We start from the raw sequence: 9806 nt of genomic DNA on the forward strand, positions 1-9806 counted from the left end.
GAACAGAGCCCGGCCAATCCGGAAACGGGAGTCAGGAGTTCCTAAGACAGCTCTTAGAGAAGGCTCAGAGACCCGGAAGTGAAGACGTGGAGTGTCCTGGGAGGTCGGGGCACGTACTGCACATGAATACCCTACGGCTCCCTTACTGTGGTTTAGCGTGTGTTCTCAGCCTACCTGGATACTTGTGGCTGGGCTAGGCCCGCCGGTAAAGCCTTTGGCCAGGAGGGAGCGTTCCCCTCCACAACCTTGCCCACTTCGAGGGGGCGCAAGTTCATGCCCATCTCCCTTAAGCTCCGAGGACCCTCATGCCACGAAGGCCTTGAGAACAGGAACGAGCAGCGAACTAATGGGAAAAGCATTTATTGAGCGCTTACTATGTGCCAAGAACTGAGCTAAGCGTTCTGCTTAGAAAACAAGACCGTCTCTGCCCCCAAGGAGCCCACGTTTGGTAGGAAGTTCAGTTGCCAAGTTGCGCCCTGTTCAGTCTGCCTGGGCAGTATCTGTCATCTTTTCTGTTTTCACTTCTACTTCTTTAGTATTAATGTCAGTGAAGTGTTCGTTCCTGGAGGGCTTGGACTTTTAAACTGGACCGTCCCACCTATGGGACCGTAGTGGGGAAAACCTGATTGCAATGTTTGAACTTGGGCTTGAGGCCAGACTCGCTTATTGCTTGAACATTCCTTGCGTTCGTGTAGAGATTATGCGCTCTGTTTGAAAGCACCTGCCCGTTACAGGAGCCAGTGGCCCTATCCTCCTGGCTCCCGTGTTCCCGAGCTCTGGCATTTAATAATAACATTATTAATAACAATAATGACATTTAACCTAGGGCTTTAGGGAGTTATTTTAACGCTCTCCTCAGCCAGACGACTTAATACATTTTCTAAAACGTTCTCCAGATTAGGGTCTGTTCTCATTCAACAACGCCTTCCAAATAATAGTCACTGAAGTGCTTAGACTAGTTCAGGGGAGGGGAACCTGCGGCCTTCTAGGTTCTTGGGTGGGGCCTTTTGACTGAGCCCAGGTTTTACAGAACAAATCCTTTTATTAAGGGGACCTGTTCTGTGAAATTTGGATACTGGAGGCAGCACTTGAGGACCTAGAGAGTCACACGTGGCCTCAAGGCAGAAGGTTCCTGTTGCATACAGATATTTAGTAAATGTTAAATAAATGAGAAATAAGACCTCAAAACAAAAAAGATTCCTTTGGCCTAATTCTTCCCCATGTTGAGGGAAGTGGCCCAGGACTGAAGGAAACCAGGAATAAGAAGCATACCCTATGACAGCCTATAAAAAGTTTAAATTTTATTCGTTCAGCTAGCTTTCACTAAGTGCATGCTTGCTTGCTAAGTGGTTCAGTGGATAAAGTGCTGGGCCTGAAGTAAGAAAGACTCTTAATTCAAATTTTACCTCAGATGTTTACTAACTGTGTGAGCCTGAGTGAGTCATTTAACCCTGTTTGCCTCAGTTTCCTCATCTGTAAACTGGGCTGGAGAAGGAAATGGCAAACCACTCCATTATCTCTGCCAAGAAGACCCCAAAAAGGGGAAGAAGAGTCAGACAACTGAAATGACTAAACAGCAGAAAGGTGAAGATGTGGGAGAAAATAAAAATCTCCCCCAAACAGTCCCTAACACTTGGAGTTTATTTTCAAGGCTCTCATTTCCTTTGGATAACTGTCCAAATTAGAATTACAAATTTACCATCATTGTTGGTGGCTTTACATTTCTAGAGATCTAATACTTAGTTGTCTTTGTAAATTTCGGTTAATTTATTTTTATTCTGAAAATATCCAAAAACTGGATGTTTTCTCCAGTCCCCACTAAACTCAAAAAATCACCAAAAGGAAATAAGTTTCAGAGGTAGAACACAAGACTAGAAATCAAGAAGCTCAATAAGATAACTACTTTATGAATTAACAGTAGAGAATACTTATTCAGAACTCTTTTAACTCATCACCCCTTTCCCACCAGCTTGTACTTTGGGACCTACTTAGAAATTAGTAATTTAGTAATTAAATTTATATTAATTAATTAATATATTAAATTAAATAATAAATAAATAAATAAAATTAGTAAATAAAATTTTAAAAAAATTAGAAAATAGTCTCTGCCAGCACATACTACCCCTGACCTTACCCCAACATCTTTTTGCAACAATCTACAGACCTCAATTCTTGCCAGTCATATGGCAAGAAAAGAGCTATAGAGTGGTGTTTTTTCCCTTCTACCTAGGAGTAGTTTAAACTACCACAGTTTGGGGAACCTGCCCAGAATACACTCCACCCTTCACCAAACCTGCATAATATGGCAGACTAGACTCATGGCAGCCAGAGAACTAAAGAATGGGATAGGGTTGGTGGGAGAGGAGGAACTGGGGCAGGAATCCAGTGTGTGGGGGCTTCCCAGGGCCTGAAGGAAAGAGAATTAGACTCTGACTGGTTCCATTCTGTTCTCAGAAGCTGCTGGGGCAGTAGGCCAGTGAAATGAGAAATTCTAGAAGGGCAGGAGAATAAGACAGCTTTGAGATCTGGGCCCAAGGGTAAATCCACCATCAAAGGGGAGTCAGAAAGTGATTGGCCTGGGAATATAAGGAAAAAAGCCTAAAACCACCAAAGGTATTAAGAACAAGAAAATTCAGTCAAAAACCTAGAGCTTAGGCAGATAAATCAACAGGGAAGGTGCTAAAATTAGAAAGGAAGATAAATAGCAAGGCCTTTGCAAAAAGGTTTGCAAAAGTAAATATTACAAGAAAAAGAATATTAAATATTCCTATTTTCTTTCTTACGGCTAAACTTTTTAAGAAGACCAGTTGCCTCCATTTCTTTTCATTGCAAAGTCTGACTTCTGACTTCATTATTCAACTGAAATTTTTTCCTCCAAAGTTAGCATAATCTCTTAAATACCAAATCTAATTGCCTTATCACAATCACAATTCAGTAAAGTTGGGCTGCTCCCTATCACCTCTGGTATCAAATATCAGAACTTCTTGGTGTTCAAACCTGCCCCCCTCCTACCTTTCCGTTATTCTTAATACCTTACTTGCATACCTTGTGCTCCTATGAGTGACCTCCTTGGTGTTCCTCAACTGGGCATTTTGACCAGTTATCCCCCATTCCTGAAATGTTATCCCTTCTTATCTCCCTCCCCCCCTTGACTTCTTTCAAGTACTAGCTAAAATCCCACTTTCTACAAGAAGCGTTTCCTGATTCCTAATCCCTTCCAAGACACTTATCAATTGGGAAATGGCTGCTCAAGTTGTGGCATATGATTCTGATAGATCACTATTGTGTTATGAGAAATGATGAGAAAGTGGTTTCACTAAAACACATAGCAAAACCTATATGAACTGATGCAAAGTGCTGTGAGAAGAACCAGATCATTGTGCACAGTAACAACAATGTTGTAATGATCAACTGTGAAAGACTTTGCAACTCTGATCAATAGAGTGGCTCAAGATAGTTCCAAAGGATGTATGATTTAAAAAATGCTCTCCACCTCCAGAGAGAACTTAGGAATTCTGAATGTAGACTGAAGTACAATTTTCTTGTTTTATTTTTATAAGGCTAATATGGAAATATTTGCATTATTTCACATGTATAATTGATATATTGTTTTCCTTCTCAGTGGGGGGGGAGGGATATGGGAGGGAGAGAATCTAGAACTCAAAATTTAAAAAGAAAAGTATATTTAAAATATCCTTTAAAAAATCCCAGGGGCGGCTAGGTGGCGCAGTGAGTAAGAGCACCGGCCCCAGAGTCGGGAGGACCCGAGTTTGGTTCCGGCCTCAGACACTTAACACCCACCCAAAAAATAACTAGCCGTGTAACCTTGGGCAAGTTACTTAACCCCAATTGCCCTCCAGAAGGCAAAAAAAAAAAAAAAATCCCAATACCTTCCCTTTGTTGATTATCTCCAATTCTGTATATTTCCCATTTATACAGTTGTTTACATGTTGTTTCCCCAATTAGAATGTGAGCTACTTGAGAGTAGAAACTGTCTTTTCCCCTTCTTTTTATCTGCAGAGTTTAGCATGATGCCTGGCATATAGTATGTGCTTATAAGTACTTGTAGAGTAACTAACTGACTGACCTGATGAAACACAAAACCCTGTGGGTTCCCAAGAGTATCTGAAATCACAGAAGGATGTGCCAAAGTAATTCAAAAGAAAATCTAGGATTGTGTGAGGTTAGACTGAAAAATTGGCACCATTTATGACCTGCATATAAGAAATAATTGGCAAAACAGAAAAAAAGTGAATCCCCAGTGGCAAGTCTCTCCAAATAAACAAAGGAGAGACCAGTAGATTGGAACTACAAGCACACTGAAGGGAAGGACAATCTAGAAGAGAAGCAGAAAGATCCTGAATGAACTCTCATCAAGAAATGGGAATGAAAACTTGAATAAATATAAGGCTGTGATATCTTTGATAAATCTTAAGTTGGAAGGGGTCTAAATTATTTAGCCCAAACCTCTTTCTCTGTAAAATATTGTCCGACAAGCAAATATTAAGTATCCTCAACATTCCTGGACAGAAATAGGACAGTATTGGGTCATTTACTTTAGGAACATGGAGTTTGCCTAGCAGCGTTAGGTGTTTTCTCAAAGTTATTTATATCTGACTTTTAGATCCTAAATGACATAAAATAAGAATTCTGCAAATGTTACAACATCTGGGGGAAAATTGTCAGCCTCAGAGAGTGGGTTGGAATGTCACATGGAATGACTAGCTGATCATGCAAAGGTTTTGTCTCGTTTCTCAAAGTATAGTGTGTGTTGCCTAATACTCTTATCAGTGTATCATTCTCAGCCCTGAAGACAAAGTTTTTCTTACTGTGTCGATCACTTGTGTTATTTCCCAGATCATAGTTTGAAGTTCAACAACTCACTCTAAAATAGAGAGTTGACAGTTATCCAGAGATTCAGGCAACTTTAGATGACACTTACTTCTGGGCAATTCCAACCCCAAATCAGGCTTGCTGATTGCTATGTGAATGCCATATACTGCCAATTTTGCTCAGGCCACTTTGTGCCAATTTGTATAACAATGACTTTGTATTTTAAGTTTTAAGTCAGCTTTAAATTGTGTGGAATTTAGGAAGTAACAGTTTTCAAAGATTTGTCAGAATTTCAAAATGTCAATTTTTCCAACTGTGTTGGCTTTTTAAAGTTGCCCATATCTGTCATTATATATTGTAGAATATAAAGGAAAAAATGAAGTGTTTATTAAGCATTTACTGTGTATAACACACTGGGAATACAGATAGAAAAGTAACAGGCTTTCAAGGAACAAGACCCCATTGTGGCCCAGGTGAATAAGCGAGTGTCTACACAGTGCCCAGTGCTCATTGCTGTACTAAGGGAGCCTTTACATACTAGCTGACTTTGTTGTCTTGAGTTATGAGCAAGAAATATGAGTGGTGGGCATATCAGCCATTGAAAGCATTCTATAAGTGGTCCCAGGTATCCCTAAGTTCCATTTTCACCATCCAGATTAATATCTTTCTCTTAGGAATGAAAGGATCACCATTACTTTTCTGCTCCAAGGTCCTCACACTAAAGATTCCAAGATGATATGGAAAAAGTAGACCAAACAAGCCAGTTACGGAGGGGGCAGGGCCAGAATGTGTATGCACATATAGTAGGAGTGGTATCTACCCTAAAAGTGGGTTATGGTGCAAAAGAATTAGGTGTACTGTGCAGTATTACCATACCTATGAAAAGCATTAAGAAAAAGCCAATGGGGCGGCTAGGTGGTGCAGTGAATAGAGCACCGGCCCTGGAGTCAGGAGGACCTGAGTTCACTTAACACACACACACACACACACACACACAAAACTAGCTGTGTGACCTTGGGCAAGCCACTTAACCCCAATTGCCCTCCAAAAAGAAAAAACCAAGAAACTTGCCCTTAAAATACTGCAAAGTAGAAGCTAAAAACTGAACCATATATGATACAGTTCACAAAATGGTGCTATTTGCAGTTAGATTGGTAGGCATTTTTTCACATGTGACTTTTATATGTATTTATATACATACAGCAGAGTAAGAGTGCTTACAAAACAAATTATTTCAGCTGCCTTAGAGAGTATATGAGATTCGAGGCTTTATCTTGAAATATGAAATATAGGTTGTAGTGCTACTTGAGAGTAATTAAACCATTATCGAATCTATGTTTTCCTAACACACTTTAGGTGTTGAGTCGCTCTTCTCACTGATAGGAAATAGCAGCTTGATCTGCAGTTATTGAGACAGCTTTATTGTAGTACAGTATGAACATACTGACATCAGCTCATTACTCTGACCTTTTCTTTGTTGAATGTCAACACAGTTTGTGAGCCAGCTTCCGTTTTGCCAGTCCTTCCATCATTTGTAAAACAAAATAATATCTGTAAAGCTTATGGATTTAACTCAATTTTAGTACATCACATTTCAGCTAGAGATTATAAAGGGTTTGTGAAATTATTTAAACTCACTTAAAACACTTAACATTCAAGAAAAGTTATTAAAATTAGAACAAGCTGCAAAGTGTTTTATATTCGGTGTATTAAATGCAGAACGTGCAGACTAACTGAAAGAAATCATTCAACAATTAAGAACATCAGCAAAATATGCTGGGTGAAGTGAGATAACATGTTTAAGACTAGTTTTTATTCATGATGGCACATGTCTGTGTCATGCTTTAAGGTTTACAAAACACTTATTATCCCGTGACATAGGTTATAGGTAGTCAGGAGTGTCCCCATTTTACAGACTGCATTTGTCGTAGCTCAAAGCCTATTTAGTTTGACCCATATCTGAATTGGAGTAAGCGCAGCAAGACTCCTTAGATCCAACCCCTCTGAGTGCACTTTCAATGATTACAAACTTCCTCTGGCAGCCATTCTTCTTTTGGACAACTTTAATTCCTACAATCATAATCTCAAACTGGAATGGAACATAGAAGCCATTGAGTCCAACTCAGTTTGCAGATGAGGAAATAGGCACAGAGAAGTCAAGTGACTTCCCCTGCATCAAGCAGATAGTGTCTGAATCTGAATTTGAACCCAGGTCTTGCTGACTCCAAATCCATTGCCTTGTTCATGATTAAATTGTAAGGGGAGAAACAGATTCAAAGGAGTTCAGTTCAACTCCATATTAAGTGCTTACATGTCCTATACTTTGGTAGGCAGTAGAAATACGGATATAAAAATGAAAGTTCTTATTTTAAATTTTTGTATTAATTTTGAACTTAAAAACAAAAGGACAAAAAAGTCCACATACAGAACAGCACAAAAAGAATTCAATGTGAAACCATGAATCTCCATTTCACACTTTATTTTTTTTAATTATGTAAAAAATAGTACCCATCATTTTAAAAAGCACCCTGCTTTTCAGTGCTTCCTTCTGAGTTTCCTTTTTTCTCTTCTGTGTACTTTTTTTTCTACTCTGTATTAGAGAAGGCCACCATTAGACACAGGGGTGTGTGTGTGTGTAAAACCGTACTGTATATACTTCTGTTATCAGTTCTTTCTCTGGAACTGGAAAACATCCTTCCTTCATGGGTTTTTTGTAGTTGACTTGAGTATAATTTTCAAAATTACTTCGTCGTTCACAGTTATTCTTAGAACAATGTTACAGTTACTATAGACAATGTTCTCTTAGTTCTGATCACTTTACTTTTCATTATTTCATTTAAGTCTTTTATTGTTTTTCTAAAATCAATCAGTTTCTCATTTCTTATAGCACAGTAGTATTCTAAAAACTATTCTTTCACTCAAGAAAATTATGTTTGATGGGGACCCAACATGTATACATATTATTTAGTGCTATTCAGGTTTACTGGGATAATTTGGAAAGAAGAGGTAATCCACCACTCCTTTTCACATTTCTGACAGAAGCAAATACCTCTCTAACTAAATGATTTGTTTATGGTAAATAACTGCCTATGATAGGAAAGGAGAAAGAGCAAACACATCCAAGTGAGACTTGTTGAAGAATAATCTTTATAACTGACCAGGTCTCAGAAGCCCTGAAGACAAGGTATGTTGTGAGTTTTCAAATTTGCATCAGATCACATGAGGGGCAATAGCACCAAAGAGAGCTGCCCACGTCCCTTTTTTACATAAGAACACCCTGTTTCTGGCATGTCAATAGTGTGTCACCAGCCATCCCCACTTCCTGAGAGTTCTAGGGTAGGGACAGGGAAACAAAGGTTAATCTCTTATCTCCTGGCTCATTCTGTACTCTGATCTTTGTGATTTGGTTGAAAAAAAGGGGGGGGGGGCAAGAAAGTTGACTTCCCTGATGTCTGACTGCAGATTTATTGTGCTTATTTTCAGAGATCACAGCTTGTTCTCATGGCCTTGGCTTAACTGTGCAAAACTTCTCCACAATCCAAGGTTTTGGTCTCTGCACAGGTGGTCATCAATTCATAAAGGAACATCATGGCAAAACATATAATAAATCTGCATTTTATTCATGGCTTGTATTTACAATTTAACTCAATTCTCCTGGGCAGTTGGCTGATTGTAAAGCATTCTCTAAGTGGAGTAAACAGGCTAATATTCTTCAGTCTTTTGTTTAATAATTCATATATTGGGGGTAATTTCTGTGAGATGGGCCAGTGGGTAATTACTGATTTGGACAGATGAGAGATGATGTTCCAGCCTATGGAAAGTCAGAAGCAGGAGATGGAGGCTTAGTTTGACTGGAACACAGGATGTGAACGATGTGAATATGTAATAAGGCTGAAAGGGGAGGCTAGAGCCAGGTTTAAAAGACTGTCAGTGCCAAACAGGAAGTTTTCCTTTGATCACTGAGGCAGCAGTGATCCATTGGAGTTTCCTGAGAGTGATGTGATCAGATCTGAGCTTTGGGATATCAGTTTGGCAGCTGTGTGGAGAAGGGGTTTAAGAGGACAAAGAGAAGGGTTAGCTTTGATGAGGAGAAAGTTCAGCCCTCTTCTTAATGGGAGGCAGTGAGAGCCAGAGGGAGAAGATTGTAAAGACTTGTGAAAAGTTTTGGAATAGCTCCTGTGACTAAGTGACAAAGAGTCAGTCAGGAAACTTAAATGGATTGTCGTGTATTAGTGAGGGCCTAAGTAAGGTAAAGTAACATGAATTTTCAATAAACCTAGCAAGTATGGTTTCATTATTCTCCCCAGGAATGGCCAGCAATATATGAGTAAATATGGGAAAAGTAGATGGTGGAGGTAACCCAGGATTGGAGTTTGGTAAGGGATTCAAAGGTATATGGTTGAATTGGGAAAATACAGGGTCAAGTTGGAGTCTAGAACAAGGATGGTAGAGTGGGTGAACATAGAGGGGTAGATCATAGTGAGAATGAAAATAGGTTTGGGAGGAGTAAAGCAAGAGAGATGGAATGATGGGAGCATGTGGTCATAAAAGAGGATTTCAGAGTTGTACATCAGGGAGGTCAAACACTTATGGGTGATGAACATATCAAATGATGACCATTCCTGTGTATATAGCTCAAGTGTTATGGTAATGGATTTCAGAGCAGTTTAAGAGACAAATGAACTGGGAGGCCAGAGTATTCTGGAGGACATCACCATCTATAATATATTGAAGTCCCTGAATGTAAGAGCAGGGATTGGGGTGGAGAGTGAGGTTGCAAATTGGCCACAGGTGGTCCACCCCAACATATGGGACACTGTGACATAAGAGATGAGATGTCAGTCAAACATGCCAGATTGACTTCATTATTGCTTATGAAAAACTCAGGCCTCACTGGCTCCCCTGTTGCTCCAGGATGTGGGCTGCTGGAGGCAGTCCTGCATAAGAGAGGCAGCATGTGAGAGGCTGACTTC

The 9806-nt window shown here is 39.7% G+C and overlaps 1 long non-coding RNA gene across 1 annotated transcript; it reads left to right on the plus strand.

The window, feature by feature from the left end:
* The first annotated feature begins 53 nt into the window (after positions 1–53).
* Positions 54–8458, plus strand: LOC138148766 (uncharacterized). Its single transcript, XR_011165150.1, has 2 exons — positions 54–448; positions 8317–8458. It is a non-coding gene; the product is annotated as an uncharacterized lncRNA (long non-coding RNA).
* The last annotated feature ends 1348 nt before the right edge of the window (positions 8459–9806 follow it).

This window comes from Petaurus breviceps, unplaced genomic scaffold, assembly GCF_028583685.1.
Source record: "Petaurus breviceps papuanus isolate PSGF00001 unplaced genomic scaffold, PetGlider_PUasm1.0 90842, whole genome shotgun sequence".
NCBI lineage: Eukaryota > Metazoa > Chordata > Mammalia > Diprotodontia > Petauridae > Petaurus > Petaurus breviceps.